Here is a 24048-nt window from a genome sequence, read left to right on the forward strand (position 1 = left end):
TGCCGCCGTCAGGGATGACATTGGAATTTGCAAATGGCAACTAAATTATCTGCTCCGCTTTGTACGGGGAGGGGTCAATGGAGGCACCTGCGTTGGATGGATCACGTGACAATCCCTTTATGTTTAACTCGGATGACTGCTTATTATATGAAATAGCCGTTGGCTGGTATAACGAAAATTTGAAATATAAAAAAAGAAAAAGATGTAGATTAAACAACGAATTGTATTGAGAATCTCAAATTATAGAGAAAGTAGAAGCTTTTCAAAATATCGATTATATAAATATTAAATCTTCATCTGCTGCGATACTCGAGTTTAATTAATGGCTTTTTTGAATGTGCCACCCCATATTTACATATGTTGCTAAGTATAAAATTAAAACGCCCATGATATTTTAAAAAGTATTTAATTTTTAAATTCCAAAATAGTCATAGTTGTTTGAAATTGAATTAAAATGCCAGTATACAAAATGCGTCTGCCACAATAAATATTAAATTATATTTACTAGGTGTATTAACAAAAGTATTTTGAGTTGTTTCTGGATTAGCACATCATAAATTCAACCAGTAATATTGACAAATGGATAAATTAAATGCAATTTTAAAAATTCATATATCTTAAAAGTGTTGTATTCTCGACGTTCATTACAGACAAAAAAAAATCACTTCATGGATAGTTCTCCCCCCCCCCCTGTCTAAATACATCACATTTCCTAAACAGGGCTCCACCATTTCTTTTTAATTTTGTTTAGGAAACTGTAAAATGTTATAAACTGTAGAACTTTTCTTCTTAAAAAATTAATTAAATTTTAAGAAGAAAATTAAATTAATTTTCTTCTTAAAAATTTAATTTTTTGGAAATTAATTTCCAAGAATGTTCATTTACCTCATTGGTAAGATACGTCAAATAACCGGAATAAATTACGAGGCATTGTTTTATCCATAACTAATGTATTATTTAAAAATAAATCAAAATTACAACATTTATAATTTAACATAATTTGACAAAAATGCTAAATTATAAGCATTTAACATTTTTCATGAAATATTTTTCTTTTGTTTAAATAAGGGGAAAAAATTCTTCTGTAATTTTTTATAATGTTATAATTGACAAACCTTATCGATATTAATGAAATGAACTATCAAAAGCCATTTATTTTACACATATCTTACTTAGATTCTTGCAGACAATAAAAAAAAATCTATATTAAAAGTCTCAACGGTCTTGAGGTAATTAATTCCTCTTATTTAATTTGTTCATGTTTGTGAAAACAAAGTTTTGTAATAGATTTTTTCACTCACTTCATGATGAATTAGAATTCTGAAATTTATCTCATTGTGTATTTCCGATGACATTCTAATATTTTCAGAATTTGATTATTAATAAATCAATTGATTTGATTAAATTTTGATTTCGTAACACTGGCGCCTTTGACACTGAATTTAAGAAAAGTTATATCTCGAAATTCCATAATATTTATAATAATGAGTCATTCATTGACTTCTGAGGTCAGAGATATTTTAAGTACATTTCTGTATTACCGAATGATAGTTTAAATTCATTTTCTTTCCTTTCTAATACCTGAATGAATTTGATCCTCAGCATAAACAAATATATCAGAAGATATCACTTCTACTTAGCTGTAACTGGATGTCGAATTTTGCTGCGTGAAAATATGATTTATCCGTAAACAAAAGTGCACATTATTGTTCAGTGTTAGTGTAGATTTTTTTCTCTTTATTTAGATGTTTGTTTATTTCAACTGATGCAAAAAAAAAACTAAGATTTCTTTAAGTTTTTGATAGAAATCCAAACTACTGAATAGACAGTCTTCATATTTTGATCACAAATACGATGAAATATAAAGAAGGCTTGATAGCAATTAATTATAGAACTTATTTTTGTTAATTTAAGTAACAACAAATCGGTGAAGGAATGCAATGAAGTGGTGTTGCTGTGCTCCAACAAAGAATTTTTCTTCCACTTTTAACTAGGGAATTTTATTTCATTTTGTTTTTACATTTATTATTATTATTATCATTATTTGGTTTAAATCATTTCACTCATCGATTTTTAATTTCTCGATTACGAACTAAAGAAAGGGAAAATTTTATAATCTTCAAAAATGTATACTCAAGATTTTGTTTTGACGTCTCTCGATGTTTCAACCCCTTCCCCCCCCCCCCGAGTCCGAAAAAACACACTTTTTGGAATTATATCTGTTTGCCTGTGACACGATAATAATTAAAAAGTGCTTTTATCTATAAAAAGGAATTTTAATATATGCTTTTTAACCCTAAATTTGTAGATTTCTATCAAATGTTGAATGAAATCTATTCCCATTTCATTTTGGCAAGTAAATTCGATTACTACAGAACGTAAAGAGCTGTGTAAATGAAATTTGGTACACAGGTTTAACATTTAAAATGTGGACTTTTATCAAATTTAGAATCGGATCTTTCGAGTTGTTGATTTCTGTCGATCTGTGTTTTCACAACAAGAATTGAAACTCAAAAATGCATTGTCTAAAACATATGAACTTTGATATGTGACTTTGCGATTATAATTGTAATTCTGTGTTTGATTTAAGTTTCAATCGATCGAAAAAATGGCGACACATTTGGTATTCTGATGCTTTTGTGTTAACCGCATCTCGGGGATTAATCGCTAAAAATCGCACAACGACATATCAAAAATATCATAGTGTGCATTCGAGATTAATGCTATATAATCTAATTTTTGTTCATCAAAGGCAAGTGGTTAACACAAATAGATATTTTAGAGAGTATACAATGCAAGTTTTAGGAAGATCATTCGTTCTGGTTCAACTATAACTTTTTTAACGTATTACTTGAAGTTCAAAAACGATCAGAGAATTTTTTGCTAAAAGCAATTTTTTTTATTTCAGCATTTTATTCCAATAAACGCTGTTTATTTCATTTAATGTATATATATGAAATGTATAGTCTGTTTGAAAATTGTTTATTTGTTTAAGCCTCATATATATCCACATCCCTTCATAGATTTAGTCATTCCAAAGCAACCAGAAATATTAATCGCATTATTAAAAAATTTATATATTCTATTGAAGAGGATGAAAAAATAATTTAAATTTTCTCACCTTAAAATTTAAAAAAAAAATCTTTTTACCCTAAAATTCAAAAAAAAAAAAAAATTCAGTGGCATTTATTTTATTTCCATACTATTTTTCTTTCATTTTTTTATCAGTTTTCGTAGTTAAATAAAACAAAATTTATATCAATTCTTTTTTTTTCTTTTTTGTCAAAATATGAAACTTATTTCACTGATTAAGCGCATCTATTTCTCGCACTCCTTTGCTAATGTAAAATTACTTTCTTTCAGACATTTTCATTTTCGTTTTTATTACTTAAAATAAATTACGATATCTGAAATGGCGGCTGAATTATGGGGAAAAATATTGATTAGTATCAGATGAATTTCAATTAAATTCTAAATGTCATTTCAAGGATAAGACCGGCAGACGAATATCGAGGCATGCCTGAGAGCCTCAGAACTTTAGAAATACTTCGAAAGCAAGCCATAATGATAAGCATTCGAGTGTGCATATTCATTCCCTTATGAAACTCCTCAAAATGACTGCTTAGTCTGAGTAATCAAAAATTTTTCAGAAGAAAAAAAAAATTAATTTTTTTCTATTTTAGCTGGTTTTTATTTTTTATTGCTCTTTTAAGTAACTTAGTACTCTTATATATAAAGAATAATCGATAGTTTAACGAAATCACAAATGTAACTCTTGAAAATGCAAATTTTAAAAAAAGTTAATAAATTATCCAACAGAAGTATCAGAAAATTCTATTACTGTTATTCCTTTCTATTATATAATTGTTAATTCTGTTATATAAATCTATTGCCATTATGATGGATGAAGTGGAAGCTGTTTACTATCCTATAGAATTTTTTAATTCTTTGTAATCAAATGCTATCATATATATATAATATTGAAACTAAAAGTTGGTTTTATTCATCATGGTATTCAGGAATTTAGATCTAACAAAATTCTGTAATGAAGCAATGCTGTGAATCAACAAGTTTATGCCCAACTGAATTCTTGTCACTATTCTTACAAGAAAAATTTACATTCAACTTATATTTCAATTCTATCCTCAGAAATAATTTTTACATTCGCCTAATTCCTCTTATTCCTAGTAATATGCTGCCCATCTTTCAACTATTTTCAGTCCATTTTGGTTTTGCCATAATAGTTAATAATATACAGTATTTAAACTTTGAAAATCCACTCTTTTCCAATGTGCCAATCGGGGAAATTAAAAATGCTGTTTATTTGGAAGATTCGATGTAGTAATTAATTAGAATCAATAAACCTAAAACATCTTAAAGGGTTGAAAATAAGAATCAAAGACTGCGAGACATAGAAAGGTACATATTTTACTTTTCTTTTCAGATAAAAATAAGAAAAACGCTGATACATCAGTAATAAATGTAGAAAAGGAAGCCAGATTAAAAGAAATTCAGCTACAAAGCTCTCAAAAAATACGCTTTAACGGGAAGAATTTTTTCAATCTATATTTCACTATGGGGAATTTTAGCTAAGCGAATTATTTTTCTTTTCATCAAAGTCAAAAATATAAGAATTTTCATTGTAAAATATAGAATTTAGCAAAATGTACCATTATACTTTATTATGAAAGATACCAAGACATTTCATTCAAGTAATACTCAAAATTTTCTTCGGTGGCAGTATTTGGCTGTAATTTCTATTATTCCTTCATAATTAATGGTTTTGCTCATTTGCTCTTAATATAAGTAAACGAAGAGACAGGTTTTATGTGGAAGGACAACTTAAAAGTTGTCATTTATAAAAATTTAGCCTAGTTTTACAAAATTGATGGCCATGCGGCAAGGTCAGATATCATGTTGATCGACGCATTTCCTCATTTGTCTGCTCCTGCCGTTATACTATTCATTATTCTGAATGGTAACAAGAAGAATAGTTAAGTTAATCAGAGAAAGCCAGTTTTTAGAAGTTAGCAAAATTATTTCCTTGATATATTTCGAGGAAAATTCGTAATATCATTTCGTTATTCTTAATGAATTTCCTATCGATTTTTAAGTTTTCATATGTAAAGTGTAGAAAAAATATTATAATTTTCAAAAAATTTGAACTCGATATTTTTACGAATATCTACGTTTTACACCTTCTTGATTTCCAAAAACATGTTTTGGGCATTATGTCTGTCTGTCTATCTATGACAAAGGCAACTCAAAAACGCTTTCGTGGAAATGTTTGAAATTTTTTATTAGGTCTTTACACCAAATTTGTAATTTCTATAAAATTTTGTAAGAAATCCATTCAAAGGTAGCCTGTCTGTCTTAATATGACTTAATTCGATAACTTCAAAAAGAAGAGAACTAGATGGATAAAATTTGATATACAGAATTAACACCTAAAATATAAATACCTATTAAATTTTTAATCAAATCCATCAACGGATTGTCTTTCTGTCGGTTTATACTTCCACCAGTATAAAAACGCGATAACTATAAATACAATGACTTCATTATATAAAATTTGGTACGCGATTTTGTGACTACAAGTGTAGTTCTATTTAAAATTTTGGTTTCAATCGGTTGGTTAAAAGCGCGTCTGAAACATAAATTTGATTTTCGGGTACTATTAACCGCATGTCAGGGATTAACAGACAAAAAAAAACCATCAAGGATTACACGAATTAGATACGATTACGATAGATTGAGTAGAAATTCTAGATTAATTCCATAAATTTATATTTTGTAATTATTGTCAATCAGTGCCAAGCAAGATATACACGGTCTTCTACAAAGTCCACAATTTTATGTGTGTGTGGGGGGGGGGGTATTTATTAGATGCGAGAAAGTTTTGTGAAGACCACTTCCAATGATTTTCAGCACTTCTTCTAATAAAAATGGGACGTATGCCTACCATTCACTTTTTAAAATTTATTCAATTCTTAAGAAAAGTAGTGTTTAGGGAAAATATGATCATTATATCCCAGCCTTTGGCTTGTAAATCATTTAGGGAAAAAAATTTCCCAACAAGTTTGTATTATTCAGAGACTATTCTCTTCAAATGCGTAGAAAATGGGGACAAAGTGATTTTTAAAAAAAATTCAAGTCAAAGGGTTTAATATTAGTATTGCCCATTACCTGGGAAGATGTTTTGAAGCCATTTTTACCTATATTTAACCTGCGTCTGTTATTAGCGTTATGTATAAACTATCTACGTAAAATATATATATAGATTTGGAACATTAAAATAATTATCAAAAAACAAGCTTAGTGCAGTCTATGCTATCGACGTTAATTACATGGAAAACCTAACTATCATGTTCGAATGTATAAAAATAATTAAAATATTCGGTCTTTCAACAACATATTTGATGTGTCGACATTCACTGAGAATGTTGACAATACCTGATTTCCCTCTTTGATGTTAATATATATATATATATATATATATATATATAATATAATGATATTTTAAAATCTCATTTAAACTTAATTAATTTCTTAATTTTTTAGCTCAATTTAATCCATATTCACTTCATTCTAAAATATTCTCTTATTTCCTGATCCCATTCTACCTTTTCTACTTAATTAATTCAAGAGAAGCTTTGTAAAATGCTTTAGTCAGCGGTTCCCATTTTCCGAGTGAAAGGATAAAAATTGCTTATCTGAACAAATTCTTTTTTAAAAGATCCCTGGTTTCCCTTGCGTCAGAAATCCCTATCAGAATCTTAATAGTATATTAGAACTGTGAATAAATATTTTTCCTATCGATATCTTATATTATATAAGACCAGGGATAATTTATTTCTGTCTTCTTTTGCCTAATCTGTTGCTATGAGTGGACGTGCTTTTGTCCGCGCCTCTTGTAAATAAATTATGCCTTCCCTGGATGAATTAAAGCGAATTTAAAAATGCAAAGTGTCTTCATTGTCTTCGAATCTGCCATCTGCTTTTCATAAAAAATTAAATGCTTATATAATATTTAAGGGGCCCGTTCTTATTGTGGCCCTATTACTAATATTTAATCTCTCTCTCTCTCTCTGGGTATACAGACATATATATATGTCTGTCTATTTATCTGCCTGTCTATCTATCTATTTTTGTGTATCTATCAAACTGTCTGCCTACCTATCAATCAATTAGAGTGTCCTTTCTTATCGTGATCCTATAGTTAATATCTAATTTCTCTCTCTCTCTCACTGTGTATGTGTGTGTGTCGTCAGCACATTGCACCCTATAATAACCTCAGCTGAATTTCAGATAACAAAAAAATTGTGTGTACCTTTCTTAATTGCCTTCTTATTTGAATCGATTTCCATATCCTTTTCAAATAACCCTCTGCCTGAATGAAGTGGCTTCGTTAACACGAAACTCATTGCATTAATTGAATAAATAAATTCATTCCATTCTGCTGGAATAGGGAAGGGCGGCGCACCACCTGTGTTTACGAGCATGATCTCATTTAGGAATTTGTTGACGCCCCGGATGCCATTGCAAACGCTTTCTGTTGACTCCTTCGGAAGGCGGGAACGATTCTGGGACTTTTATCAATGATTTTAAAATGGATCATTTGCATGCCTGGGATTATCACTTCAGATTAGAAAACGATGTAACGCCTACAGTCACATCAATTCTTATCTTGAGAATAAATTACTCGAAATCTGAGAAAAGGTGTTTTTTTTAATGAATTCATAAATGTCAGTAAAGAAAGGTGCTGAATTAGCCAATGTCTTTCAACGCAATTTTAATACAAACTCCTAAATACAAAGCAAAAGTGGGCAATAAACTGCAAGTACTGTGATTAGCATAAGAATCGTTGGAATAAGACTTGAAATCATAATTCTGTCATGCAATTTTTATTATTTGTAATAGTCACATTTTATAAAGAAACTAACCGCCTTTGGAGATCAGCTGGCTCTTTGGAGTTAATGGTCGATAAAATTTTCATTTAAATATTTTATGTAACTTGGTCGTAATGTCATCTTCAGAAAAAAATTCTTTAGCTTAAAACTTTGTAAATACTATTTTAGAAGTCTCAAACCGTTTGTACTTTATAATTTATATTTTCCTAATTTCTGTAATCTTTTCTAAAATTAGGTCTATAATTTAAAATGGAAGTGTTTGAACTACAATAAATTCAAAAACTTTTTTGCTGGAACCAAATTTATTTTTTAAAAAGTACAAAATATACAATCGTTCAGAATTTTGAAGTTTTTATGTATACAATCGAATATATTTATATAATTTATACAAACTCTCGGAGGATTATTAAATAAAAATTTCTCTGATTCAACATAAAATTCAATTTTCCGTTTTATTTCCAAAAGGATTTAAATGAAGTAATAAATAATATTTTATTTTGCTTCAGTGGATAAGTGCACTTCTGAAAAAGTTCTGAAATTTAAATTTTATAATTTTGAATAATATTAAGTAAAATATAGACATTCTTATATCAAAAAACATTTTAATCTGCTGCGACCAAATCTGACCAAGATATCAAATTTTGAATATCATTATTTTAGGACAATCAACAATTTCTTTATCTTAGGTCAATCAATCTTATGCAAACTCCTTGAGATGATTCATATTTATTCATTTTTTTTTTTCATTTTATTCAGACGCATGTCATTTTTTTTTTAGGTTTAGTCTTACAGTGAAAATTAACTTAATCATTTAATAATATAATTTGTAAGCATGATGGCAATACGTTAATTTTTTTTATGTACGCGAAACATATTCGAAAATGTTAAATTTATTTTTATTTCATATGAAAAATATTGCTAGAAAATATGGTTATAATATTTTTTAAATATATTAAATACAGAAAAAATTATTTGATAAAATAATAAATATCATACGAAAGACATTTTTGAACTTTAAAGAAGAATGTAAAAATTATTTTTGTGCTGTTATATTTTCGGAATTTGTTATATTTTACCAATACAAAAATTGGTAAAATTGCGCTTGGTTTTTACTTAATAAAATTTCTAATAAAAATGGCAACAAAAGAATCATGTCGAGACTTGTATTCTCATCCTTCAAAGCATATATGTGCCATAGTTCTAATGATCGAACATTCTAGCTTGCGCCAACACACACACACACATTTTTATTATAAGTACAAAAGAAGGAGTAATTCTACGAAATTATTTATTGCAAAATTATTTCAATTTCATATTTTTATAATCATAAAAATATTGTTTCGTGCAAAAATTGAGAACAATCAATGTATTTATTTTGATAGTCCTCGTCAGACTAAACAAAATAAAGTTAGACTTTTCGATTCTAAATCTGATATACGATATTATATTTTTGAGCGCTTAACAAAACACCAAAAAAACAATGAACGAATAAAAATTATTACCCCATTTGTTTCAACCTGACTTTTTGTTTATACAATTTTTAAATTTATAAATGACCGAAGCTACTAATTAATACAAACAGGGAACTTCCTGTTTCTATTATTCCGAATTAAAAAAAATTGGAATATGATTTATCATCACCGCTGCTCTTCTATCTCTCCTTCTTGCTTTCTCTTTTTATTTTACGAATATCACCTTTCTTGTTTTAATTCAATAAAATTACAGACCAAATAAGTTTAGACGACAGTTTTGGATATTTACTTAAAGAAACATAATTTATCTTTGTATTTAATTGAAATAACTGTTGACTAAATATGGATTTTGAAGTGTATAAAATGATATTTTGTGCTTAATTATTATTAATTTTCTGTTGAAAAACAGAAAATTTAATTATGAGGGTTAAGATCGTAGTAGGGTAATTCTTCCAACTTGTTTATTTGTTTTATTTAAATCATGAATCATTAGCTTGAATCCAGAGAATTTTTCGCTCGCACCAAAAAAGATAGATTTTTAAAACCTAAGGATAAATAATTCATACGAAACTATTCTGAAAAAAAAAAATGCCTATCTTTTACTGCCGTCACATAAAAATACCAGTTGTGCAATTTCTATTTCTATCGGTAAAAAGCTTTAAATTTTATTAGGGGGAGAGGCTGCTTTTTCTTTTCTCAATACTCATTGATTCAGCAAATATATATCCATACTTGCCTCTAAAACGATACACTACTTGTTGAGACTCGTGATAATGATGGTAATGGGTGAGTAGTAGGGGAAGCATTAAAAAAATTTTATAGAAAGGTTTTTCGGGGAAATCATATTTTTTCGATGTGAAATAAATTTTTTATAGCATTCCTTATAAACAATCAAACGACGAGAAATTAGGATAAAAGTAAGAAAGAAAACTGTTAATTACAAAACTTGATGATAAACAGAACAGTTTTTAAAAGAAAATTCCGAACCAGCCAAATGTTGACGATTGTCTTTTAATTATCTTTTCTTAGTGTAGACTTTTCTCAGAAGAATCTTTTCTTTTCGAATTCTGACAAGAAAAAAAATCAGAGGCTGTTTCTCCACAATAATGTAATAGTAATGTATGACGATTGAATACTTCTATGTATTCACTACCAAACATGTAGTTGCTGGTGACAAAATGAAAATAAACATTTCGAGCAAAAAGAATGCAAAAACACCTTCTTTGACTACTTTTATGGCATACATTTTTCAAACCAAACCGAGACAAATCTTTTCAACCTTAACTACCCCTTTGTTTCAATGACCTTAAGGAATGACGATAAAAAAAAAGTTTCTCCTTTTTCGAGGTTTCTTCTTTTATTTCAGTCGATTATTTCTCTGCCATTTTTTTCACTATTTGTGGCATTTGTCTGTTGTCCACCGTCACGGCCGCAGCCAGTAAATAAGAATTTTCGAATTCTTGTGAATCTTGTTGTCGCCAAGAGGTCAGAGAACTTTTGATGGTCAAGAGCAGGCGTGGGCGGCTCGGCAATAATTCCACCGATTGCGTTGAATCACGCAAATTCCATGTTGGTCTAATTATTTTCTGCAAATGAGAATGTTTCACAAAGGAGTAATTTTTCTGCCTATGTTCCATCTGTAAGAATGGTTTCCCTAGTGGAATGGACAGACTTATAGGAAGAACGATAGTCATGGAAACTTGCTTTCGTCTCATTTAACTTCAGAATGTGAAACGTATAAAATATTTATTTTCTCTTCTAATGTTAATAAATAACTATAGATTAGAAAATGTTCACATTAAAACAGTTAATATGTGCCACTGAATGTAAAAATGCTAATTTGAACCAATACCAACTCTAAGAAAAGGAAACATTTTAAGCCATTCTAATATAATTTTTCCATTTTGAACATGCCTTCAGTATTCTAGGACATTCATAACCCATGAAATGCGATCAATGAAACATTTAAATTTGAATGTTTTTGTCTTGTTGTGGTAATTCTATTATTTCTTTTATATTAAAAAAAAGGCTATCTCAGTCATTGTTGTAGTTTATTGTATATTTCTTATGTATTTGTAATACAAGTTCTTAGGTGAATGGCCGATAGAAAGACAAATTGGGAATTGAACTTTTTCATGGGAAAGCACAATTGATATACGGGAAACAACAGTGGGATATGTCTTTTCGTACTGGGATACAAAAATCTCAGACATTTTTAACTCAGCGCCTTCGCTGAAAGATACTTACAGAGATTTCTTTGACACATGTCGATTAAGGAAAGGGAACATTAGGTATCTTTGAAAGGAACGCTGTGAGCGTTAAGGATTTTCATTCCTTCGCTTGCATTGTGAGATCAATTTCTTAGAGCGCGTGTTAGAAATAATTAAATCAAAAATGTAGCCTTTGAAAAAGAAATGAGAGAAAATTTTGGAATAAAATTATATGGGATAGTTTAGAAAGTTAATTAGGATTTAAATTAAATTAAGATATATAGCTCTTTTTTATTTATCCCCAAGCGAAAGGCGAGTTTGTCAATATGTGAGCATTCAGTGCTTCCCATACCATCAGGCGTTTAGTTTCAAAAACTTCATTCCGTTTTTAACTTTCAATATGCTCGAAATATATATAAAAATCTTTATATACAGGGTGATCAAGAATTAACAGGAGCCTGTAGCGTGTTATGTATTGGACGAAATATAACAAAATTTGACCACCATACATATTAAATTATGGGGTTTCGATTTGTCAAGAAAAAAATTTAATACCAAAAATCGCCAATAGGGGAAATTCTGGCCTCTGCGATCGAAAACATTATTATGTAATTTGCATATACGGGTATTTTAGGACATAACATTGAAGGTTAAAGGATAGATTGTGGGAATTCAAGTCATTCTGTAAGAATTCGCCCATAAATGGCATTGTCACTACGTGAAAGTGTCTTATTAGTCAAGATGTTTTATCAGCGGGATGCAAATGCCAGTGCTGCTCTTCGTGAATACCGGCGGTTAAACAGTTACGTAGAGGACCGATGACAATAACTAACTTACGAAGAATGGTTGAAAGATTTGAAATAACAGGAATGGCCTCGTCCTCGGCCTGTTTGATGTGCAACCAGGCCGAGGACGTAAAGGTATCAAGCAGGAACAAATTGAAGAAGTTGAAACTACCGTTACGGATCAGACGATAGCTAATGAGCAGGGTTACCACCACCAGTGCTCGTTCGATAGCACGGCAAACATATTTCCCATTCTCGACGTTGCAGAAAATATTGCATAAGATCCTGAAATTTTATCCGTATAAGAAAACACCCATTCAAGAATTTCTCCCAGGGGACAGAAATACCCGATTTGAGTTTGCTTTAAGATTTTTGGCTTGATTTGATGACAAATGGCCATGGCGGATATTATAGAGCTATGAAGTTCACTTTCATGAGAAAAGATCAAATAACGTTACATCTCAGACGATTTCGATATGCTGCGACCCACCATCGAAAACCTCGTGTACTGCATTTTAAAGTTTAACCTCGTGTAACATTTTTCATTGGTATTTGGTGTGTTGTTATTTGCTGTTTCCATTGGCAGTTATGTATTCTTTTTTCACACATTACGCGCTTGTAGCGCCAAGATTTCCCCTATCGTCGTTTTTTGCTACTAATTTTTTGTTGAGAAATCGAAACTGCATACCTTAAGGTGTATGATGGCCAAATTTTGTTATATTTCGTCCAGTGCATAACACGCTACAGGGCTCCGAACACCTCTTGTTATTTCTTGATCACAGGTTATCACCAGTTATTTCTTGGTTATATTTCTAAAAAATTTATATGTGACTAGAATCTATTTTTGAACTACTGTAACTCTATTTATTTTTCATTCTCTTTTTCCTTTCAATACTAAGCCTTTAAAGTAAGATTTATACGTTCTTTTCAAGTTTTTTTTTTTAAGATAATTATTTCAAACCAATATTGGAACGTTATTTTTAATGAATAATCTATATTCTCTTAAGACGTTATTAAATATAAATATTCGAAAGAATTTGCTATATTATAATTTTTTACTTACCCCAAATACCTCGATGCAATGTTCCATTCCAACAACGGAAAAAAAATAAGCAATATCTTAATACATCTTTACCGAAATTTATTAGGAAGAGAATTTTATGGCCCATTAAATGATTATTTTTTCTTCCACAATTCACCGATTCAATATTTCACATCGAAATTCCTTCAAGAAATGACGAAATCTCGTCCACCGATAGTGCTTGTGAACTCTGTGATGCATGGTAAACGGACGTGACCGATGCTTATCAGTGAAAAAAAAAAGTTAAAATTTCTCCACCCGTTAATACCCAGAACTGCATAGGTCGCCCCAAAGTGCATCGACACTTTCTCGAAGCATGTTCTACACCCTTTCTTTAGTATCCAGCTCTAGTTAACTTGCAGTGCATTCCGTGGATGAAATTATGTCTTCCATTAAGATATCAGAAGCACCGCGACCTTACGTAGAAAGGACCATGAGGTTATCAAGCCTACCCTCTTTCTTTGAAGAAGGATGCTCCATCACAGGGAGGAATACCTTCCCTCGCCACCGCGGACCCCTCGCGCAATTGACGCAAGGACGTTGGAATGTCCCAGGAAAAAAGGCCTTCCTTTAAAAGCATCGCATTGAAGTTTTTCAACAAGTGGTGTCTTTCAGCAAACAAGCTTCGTGTTTCAACAGAAAAGAATGCGAGCATCCATCCTCCCCTCCTCTTTTTTAATAAGTATTAATGGGTTCCCTCATTGACGTCAAAGGGAGAGGATTGCCTGACATGCAATATTTCTCTGTGGTTAAAACAAAGCGATCGGATTGCAGGGCGTTAGGGAGGAATGGTTGCAGAAAAAAAGTGGACGATTGCTCACCCTACCCACACGTAGCTGTCGTCCGGAAGTAAATACATCCGTCATTCTGATAGCAGGTCTAAATGATTTTTTTCTCTCTCTCTATTTCCGTAACTGTGGTCTGACAATTTATTTCTCTCTGCCTTTGTGTCGTCAAAGGTCGGAAAGGAAATATCTTCGAGCACTTTAATGGCGCAACCACAGTGATGGATGGAAGGCACAGACTCAGTTTAAAAGAATGTGGTTATTTTGCTCAATATAAATAAAGCCAATGCATTTCATTGATCATGAGTTCATTACCACACTGTCTAACCATTTAAAGAATCTCTTAGATAATAAATGTCTGGTGCTGATACTAAATAGTTTAATTTCGTAACCACAAACTGAAGTAATAATATTTTTTTTTATATTATACAATTATTTTTTTAAATTATCCAATAAATTCAACGTAAAAACAATCTATGTATCATTACTAAATACTTCATAGATGTTTTGTTTACCATTTATTGATAACCATTTGGTACTCAAGTTACCCATGCTACGCGAATTGGTGGGATCGATGGTTAGTAGTATATTATTATTCATAAATGAATGGAAATGCAAGAAACACAGATTTGTTATAAATTCTTGCTTAGAAGCACATTTCGCTAAAATCATATTTTATCGCATTTCTTTCCAACTTAGTTTTGAATAAATCGTTACGTTTCTTAAAGTCAAAATTTTCAAGCAAAAAAGATAAAAAAGCGAAATGATTGAAGGAAAATAATTGATGAAATGAAAAACGATTGATAAAAATGTTTTGATTGCGAAAATTTGAGTTGGCCAGTTTAGTTAGAAATTCAACAAATTCTTTTCTTCCTTTTTTATTGTTTTTCCTCGTTGTATAATGCTATTCGAATGTAAGATCTATTTTAGTATAATTTTTATGAAAATAGTATTCATTTTTTAAAAAGAAAACTACAATGGAAATTCAACAAATGCAAAATATGCTTAAATAAATCTCTTGATCACGAAATTGTATAGCTAGAGCTTTAGATTTTGAAATAGAGAAAAAGAGACTCTTCGGATTTATTTTCGTTGACTTAAAAAACTATCTTAATTAAACCTGGCTAAGCCCATACTGGGTTTAATTTTTGCCAGATACTTATCATTTTATTTTTTAAACTAAGATAAACGTTTTATAAAATATTTTTCAAAAAAATATAATATTTGGGAGACAATAGAAATCAGTTTAAAATATTTATGTAATATCGTATGTAATAAGATTTTTTTGAGAATAATTCCAGCTCTTTTCAAATATTACTGCAGCTGATGTTGAAAATAAAATGATCTTATGGTTTAATTTATACGTCTTCGGATTCAAGGCACTTCATTCTTTAAAAAAGAAATAATGAAAAGGAAGAAAGAATGAAAGGTCTTACAGAGCACAAAGGAAGAGAACAGGCGAGGTTAAAAGAATTCCGTGAATATCTAAAAGGATAATCCACCTTTTTAGTACATCTCAACAGGAGTAACTTGTCACTTCAATGATAATTTAGCGTCTTTATCTAAAAAATTAGTTGAAATTACCATCCTGGGCAATTACCATCGTTTGGAATCCTGTCAACAGATCAGATGAAATTTGCATAGGCTGTTGTGGGCCCTATGCTTTAAAGTGGATTACTATTTTTAATTTTATGAATTAAATATTTCTACAAACACCTTAACTCGAAAGAGAATATGACATCCTTGTGGGAAAGAACAGGACGATGAGGAGTGAGGGCATCTATACAGCAGGATAGCTGATAAAATTAATCCCTCTTTTGTGTTAGTTACTTCCTTTTTTTTTGCCTTTCAGTATTCTAGATTGGACCGAGGACATCGATATCAAAAATATGTAACATTATTTTATTTTGTTTGCTCTTTTAAAAATCATTTGAATCTACCTTAAGTTAACAATGGATAAGAATTTAGATTTGGATTTGTCAGAAACTGGTATTTGATGTCTATGCATGTCTGAAGTGAGGTGTATGTATACAACATAGAAAAATGAGACTTTAAGCAGCTGATGCAAAGGAGAAAGTTTAATTTTCAATGGTTTCAATAGTTTAAAAATACATCAAGCTTCCGAACACTGTATAACTTTCATAGAATCCAAACCGAAATCATCAATTCATCGCACAAACACCTACATGGCTCACAATATACATATAATAGGATAATGTAATGGATTTATTCTGTTGCAATTGTCTGCCATTAAAAAAAATATTATAATAAAGGCATGGTAAATTACGTATAGGACAATGAAAGATTTACTTCTAAATTAAGAAAAATGTCTGAACATTTAATTCGAAGTATCTACCATTTTACCAGAAATTCTTTATTTTTATTTCCAAAACCAAAACTAGGGTTAAAATTACCTTGTGGAGCAACCAGCAATTAATAGGCTAGAATTTATTCTTACAAGATCTATTCATTATGATTTTCTATGAAAATAATCAATGATTTTAATGGAACATGCAAATTCAAAAATGTTTTCTATATTTCTTTTTTGTTTATTCCTGCTGAAAAAAATTGATAAAAAAAAGTACGATTGAAAGGTTTTGGGATGTATTTCAATCTTATATCGTAAACTATGATTTATGAATTATTACTTAAGGTAATAGAGTTTCTTTATCCAGCTGATACTTTATAAACATGCAAAGTTTTACTCTCCATATCTTCATTTTGGATCGAAAGTAAGTACCAAAAAAGGAACTATTTGTAAGCTGAATAAATTGAACTCTTGATTCCTATTTTTTAAAATTAAACACTCTAACAATGTTTAAGATGATAAGGAGATGTGTATGGAAAAGACAGAAACAGTCTGATTATAATTTGAACTTGCACAGATTTCTATCGTTTTAATGATTGCAATTCTTTATCTTCAAAGACACAAAACAGTTTTATGAACTCACGACTTGCAGAGGAAGATGTCTTTGAAGGAGACAACCGAATGAACCTGGTGGAGGCATCCGGATTCAGCGAACGTCCATCAAGATAAGATTAATCCCTCCTTTGTATTTGTTTATGACGGCCACTTCATCATTCGATTCCCCTTGCAGGGAGCGACTTTGCCGCATTCCATTCGAGCGACATTGCCTTTGAGCGGAGGCAGAGAAGGTTAATCCGGAAGAAAGTTAAGGTACGGTACGGCACCACGCCCACACTTTGTGAATCGTGTACTTGGCGTCCTCCCCCTTTCCAGACGTGATAAGTGCTCTTCTCTCTCTTTAAACAGGCACGCGACCCCATCTCTGACGGGGTCAACACAAAAGACATTTTACTTCTTTTTTTTCCAGGAGTGACATGTTGCACCAACTCGAAAGTCAGACCTTTGATCTCCGAGACGCCATTTTGTGAATTTTTTAAGCGTTCGTTTTTCCGTGGATGTTATCGTTTTTATTGAGCAAAGGAACATATTTTTTCTGCGTCGTCTTGTTCTGTAGCTTTTGTTGTCGTTTGGCAAAGAAAGGGAGGGATGGAGAGCGAGCAAGAGGTCACTTCGGCCTCTTCTGTCTTCTCCCCCCCCCCCCTCTTCATTCAGACTGTTATTAAGGGGAAATAGCAGATGAAGCATTCTGAAAACGCCTCACGATTAATCAGTCTCATTCAACTGCGTCTTTGCTCTCAATTTGATTTTGGTGTTTCTGGATTATGAAAGAGTGTCTTTCATGTTTTGATTGGCTCGCAAACTCTCTGACATGTTCACGAAACCACCTATTGAACAAAATAACAATTTTCATAGTTTTTATTTTACCACAACTATGACGAGTGAAAAAAAAACGACATAGAAACAGGTTATATAAACAAACAAACATTGTAAATATATAATATTATCGTTTTCTATGATGATGATCATTTGCATCGAGATTTCTGTATTTCTAAATGAAAACGCTTTGAAGGAAAGAAAGTTTATAAATGAAAAATGTGTTAAAAATCGTTTTTCTTAATTTAAACATTCAGAAGAATGGAGGACATTCTTTTTTCTAAAAGCATTTATTATTATTACTATTATTCCCTGCCGTCTACCATTCATTTTATGCATAATGCGTGCTTATATAGATGCGTGCTTAGACATAAACTTGTTTTTTAGAATTACGGGAACATTCTAACTTTTATTCTGCAGCTTGAATTTCTAATTTAATATACAATCCGAATGTAAATCAAAATAGTACAACTAAAATATAAAAATAACAAACTATAGATCTTTTTTACTCTCATTTTTATTTTATAAACATCAGAAAGTCTCCTCAACATCAGTCGAATAATTGTCCTAAGCGGAAAAAGGAAAAAAGAAAAGTTTCTTGTAAAATTTTACTAAATTACGATCCTTCATTGAGAACAATCCTTTTCGGCAGTATAGGATTTTTATAAATTTAATTTTTTTATCAAAAAACAAATCCTAAAACACTTTAATTCTATCTGATTTATAAGGCCTGCCCTTCAGTTATAGCATTGTGTAAGCATCTAACCAGTGGAGAAAGAGAGAGAAGCTAAACATTTCCCTTTTGTCAATTGGCAACAACATGAATCTGTTAAATTCAACTCCTAATTGCATTTTGCATATAGATCGATAGCTTAATAAGGCTTTATTCTAGTCTTTATTAAAAGAATGTGATCGAAAACTATAATTTTCTATGTCTTCTTTACTTTCTCTTATGCCTAATATAGAGAAAGTATAATAATCGTCAAACAATTCGAATTCGAGATTCTGACGAATCTCCACGTTTTAGAGCTACGAATTCGAAAAACGTATTTTTGGAAAAGGTCCGTCTGTCCGTTTGTGACAAAAATAACTCAAAAACGCTTTCATCTAGAAGAATGAAATTCGGTGTACGATCTTTATACCAAATTTGTAGATTCTATCGTATTTTGTGCAAAATCTGCTCGGAAGAAGGCTGTCTGTCCGGATGTTCAAATATAAGTTAACACTTTTAATTAATAACGAAGAGAGCACATAGATAAAACTCGATACACAGAATGAACATCTATGGTCAATTTTTGTTACTTGCCAAATGTTGAGCCAAATGCAACAAGCGATAGACCGTCTGTCGGTCTGTACTTTCAGAAACATGGAAACGTGATAACACAAAAGCACAATGACTTAAATATATCAAATTTGGTATGGGATTTCGTGACTGCATTATGCGCCAAATTTTTCCAGCGTTTGGCGAAAACGCTTCTAAACCACAAATTCGAATTTCAGATACTATTGAATTCATGCCAAGGATTAATCGCCAAATAACACTCCAAAAATTACAAGATAGATTCAGTAAAAATGCTAAATTCACGAACAAAAGTGAATATTTCGTTATTTTTTTACACCATTGTTATCCAAGATATTCTCTAGGATGATTCCTTTATCAGGAAGTATACGAAAAAATTTGGAAAAACCACTCCCAAATTTTTCTTTTGGGGATAGATACCCGGAGGATTGCGGAATTTAACGCATACATTGTTCTTTAAATATATTTTACGAAAACTTTTTCAGCTAAATCTTTGTCAATTTTTTCAGACAAAATGTATGCTCTTTTATCATAAGATATATTATTAACAAAAAAATGGAATGGACAAATGCGACTCAACAGGCATCATTCAGAGAAGAATAAAAATTATATCAATTAAAATAATTTTTAAAGGAATATTAGGAAATTAGAAAACATTGTTAGAAGGAAAAAAATACTTCAGATAAACAAGATATTTCAAACACATTGTGGAAAGAACTGTAGATTATATAGATGATAGACAGTCATTGGCTGACTCCGAGTAATTAAAATATTCCAGATAAAGCAGATATTTTGCGATATTTTATAAAAAAAAATAAGAAAAGCAATTTTCTTAAAATAAATAAATTTTATACTTGATTTTTGTAAATAAGTGTTCAACTACTCTACCTTTAATCGATTTTTTAAAAAAAAAAATGTGTTCTCTAATCACTTTAGTGCAACAAGAATTCTCTTTTTCTGAATTAAGATTGTTGATATATACATCCATACAACAAATGACATGTTCCTCTTTAGTTTATTCTATAATAATAAAATCTTGAAGCTCAACTAAAATGAAACAATTTTATGCAACTTTCTTTTCCTGTTCAAACACAGTTTAAAAGCATACAGTTTTTTTTTTTTTTTTTTTTGCTTAGTTAATTGCTTTTTTAAAGACACTTGAACCTTAATTTATTCTTGAAGTGCGCGCATTTATAAACGCATGTAACATCATTAATTATTGGATTGGGCATGCTTAAATTGTACCCCTGGATCATCCGTCATCCCCGCTTTCGTCACGGTCAAAGTTAAGAATACAAAGAAAAGCCCATGCTTAAATTATTTAAATTAAAATTACTCTACATGTAATCCCGAGACGCAGAAAGAATACAAAAGCTGTCGTGACTCGTAGCATGCAAGGGGGGATCTGCCTGTGCATTAGTGTGATTTATAGTACAGGTAAGGAGACAGTTAGACTGTGTTCCATTTCAGATTACCTGCAGTTTCATATTACCCATGAGATATCGCATTTAGTTTTCTTATTGATTAAAGGCATTTTTGCCAAGCATTTTGAAATTGAGTGTAGTCTTTCTTGTAATTGTAGACAACTGTAATTGTAATCCTGTGTGTCATCGATTTTGTAAGCAGAGTAGAGGAAATTAATTTTTTGCTGAAACGATTTTAAATTTAAGTCTAATATAAAAAATATAAATCTTTTTAAGTTGGAATATCAGAATAAAATAATAAAAACTAATAAAAAGGTTGTTCTGCGATTTTCAATTTCCATAAAACGGAAATTGCTTAGACTTTTTAGTAAGTCACTGGAAGAATGTACTTCTGTTGTTACTGTCTATTCAACTTTTATCTTGATCTTATAAAAAGCTCTTCATATTCTTTAGTGGTACAGGACCTACCTGTACCTATTACAGGTACAAGAGCCTTGTGAGGGCTTATTCAGTTCTTCTTACTGAATATCTTTCACAATAAAAAAAATTAATAAATTATATTTCTTCAAATGTATTTAAGGCAGTTTTTTATCCATTGCTCAAAAGTATGTGTTAACGGCTAGTTCACATCATTTCCAAATTTCTTCAGCATTGGTCTTTTCTTGATAAAATTTACACCTTACTTCAATTTTCTTCAATTCAAAATGAATACCACCATCCTCCCTTTTTTTCTCTTTTAGGCTGCTTAATTATAAATTTTGACCTATATTCTTAATAGTAGCAGCACTTTGAATAAAAAAAATATGACTTTTTTTTTTCTTCTGTAAAAAAAAATAAAAAATTCTAAATTATGAATCTAAAATAATGTATATTTTTTCTGAATATTTATGCCTATTTTCTTTTTTAATATACGAAGTGCCCATTCTAATAATGGTCCAATAGTTGATTTCTGAACCATATGAGAGATATACATAGACTTCTAATCGCAAAAACACTTTCAGTAACGTAATGAATTATATTTCATGTGGTTTAGTCAGAAAGTATGATAATGAGAAGATGACGAAATCTAAATTTTTATGAAGTTTCCAGTTTCTATTAAATACATTTTTAAAAGACTTATTTTCATTCACTAACATTTTAAACAAAAAAAAAAATGTTTCAACTATGACGATTAAAATTAACTTAGTTATGAAGCTTTGAATGTCGCTATTTAAGATAATTAAACTGAATATTTTTAATGATTTATAACTTATTTATTGGACCATGATTAAAATAGGCTATATACATTTAGATAGAGATATACTTACTGAATGCAAAATAATTCTGTAATACTTCATAGTTTTCAAGTGCAAACAATTACAGCCATGAAATATATGTCTATGTGTCGTAGTTAGGCTACTTAATACTATCCCAGCATCCAACATTCGAATATCAACCTAAGCCGCAGAAAATAAATGAATTCGCTGTACTCGAAATTTCGATTTTATGTACACTAAAAATTGAAACCCATCTACCATACGCTATTCCATAGTCTATTCATAGCAAACTCCAATCCCCAATCTTCCAGTGTGTGAGCTCGAAGTCAAATTGACTAGACTCCGCATTGGTCACACTCGTTTAACACACAAACATCTTTTATTAGGCGATCGAGCTCCTTTTTCCTCCAGATGCCGAACGATTTTAACGGTTCTTCACTTTTTAATTGAATGCCCTGCTTTTAATCATCATCGTTTACGATTTTTTAATGTTTCAACAGTGGACATGCAAATGCTTGTTGGGGAACATCCCCACAAAAATCTTTTTAAATTTTTAAAAGAAGTTGGTTTATATCATCTTATTTAATGCTTCGTTGCCATTTTTTATTCTCGTTTCTAATTTTAAGAGACATTGCCAAGTAATTTTTTAATCGGTTTCTAATTTTACATAAAGACACGCTTTTTCTATTCTAACCATATGTCTGGCGCAGTATAGTCATCTATGGCTCTTGCGCCTTTAAATCCCACAATCCAATCCAATCCAATCCAATCCCCAATGTTCGAACTTCCACCTGAGCTAAACAAAATAAATGAATTCCCGAAATTTCTATTTTATGTGCACTAAAAATTAAATCCATCTACCACAGGCTACTTATAGCAACATCAATCCTCTATGTCCGAGCTTCAGTCCAAGTTAAACAAAATAAATGAATTTCCGAAATTTCGATTTTATGTATGCGAAAGTTTAAGAGCTATCTAAATCTAACTATACCGTTTTGTTATTTTGCAATAAAAAGCCTTATTTTAATAGTTGAATAATTTAACAGCATCTTTGTCATTTAACCAGATCAAGAGGATCACGATTGGCCGAATTCCTATCATGATAAAAAAAAAAAGAAATAATTTCTTGATGAGGATGGTTGACCTCCATCAGTTGTTGTTTCTTCCGAAAGAAAGGAACCCTTTTCTTCGGTTGCTTTGACTCGGACGTCAAGGCTTTCTTGCTGCTTCACGATCCGTCGCCAGATTTGAATGTGCATCCCGAAAAACCCACTCAATTAACGTGTCTGAATGCCCCAATCTCGGTATCTGTCAAGTGGCGAACATCCCATCAATGGGCGGTGTGCGTATATACGATGTCTTCATTTAAATAATCAATAAATTTCTTCGTGTTCGATGCATCTCCCTGAAAGGACGGGGCGGATAGAATGAAAAAAGGAATCCAATTCAATCGATCATTCGTGACAAGTATATGCGCAGAAAAGACTGCCTTTTGTTTCTTGGAACATGAAATGAAGCGAGGAGCGCTCATGTTATCGTGGTTGACCCGCGCGTCATGTCAAACGTTCAAAAAAGCAGAAGCGAATCACTTATTCTGAATTTACCTCAGCACGAGAAGCACCGGATGTAAATGGATTTTTTTTTTTTTACAGCTTGAAAATCAATCTATCAAAAGACAAAGGAAGACAACAATTTAATTATGAAAAGGCTTCGGATTTCTCAGTATCAAAAAATAGTCATGGTTGGTTATAAAAGATTCAATGTTCTGAAAGCAATTTCTTTGCCTCTCGTTTTTGTTCTTTTCTTCATTTCTGGCACTCAAATTTTGTTAAATGAGAAATGATGAAAGATCTGCACGAGAGTTTTGAATAAAAAATATAGGATAGAATAAATAAATAATTTTGTTTTAAATATTTGCAGTCAAAAATATTATTATGTACTATATAAAATTTTTGTAACAAAAATGAAATATCAATTTACTGAATCTTAAGGGAAAAAAGGTTATACCCCCCCCCCTTTTTCCTGTCAATATAATCCAGAATTCGTTCCATTGAAGATTCATTGTATAGGTGAAAGAACCTGA

General features: G+C 30.8%; 1 protein-coding gene across 3 annotated transcripts in view; it reads left to right on the top strand.

Moving 5' to 3' along the window:
• LOC129965436 (mucin-2-like) overlaps positions 1-24048 on the top strand; it is a 336199-nt gene that overhangs the window by 115474 nt on the left and 196677 nt on the right. The window lies entirely within an intron of this gene.

Source organism: Argiope bruennichi, chromosome 4 (genome assembly GCF_947563725.1).
Source record: "Argiope bruennichi chromosome 4, qqArgBrue1.1, whole genome shotgun sequence".
Classification (NCBI taxonomy): domain Eukaryota; kingdom Metazoa; phylum Arthropoda; class Arachnida; order Araneae; family Araneidae; genus Argiope; species Argiope bruennichi.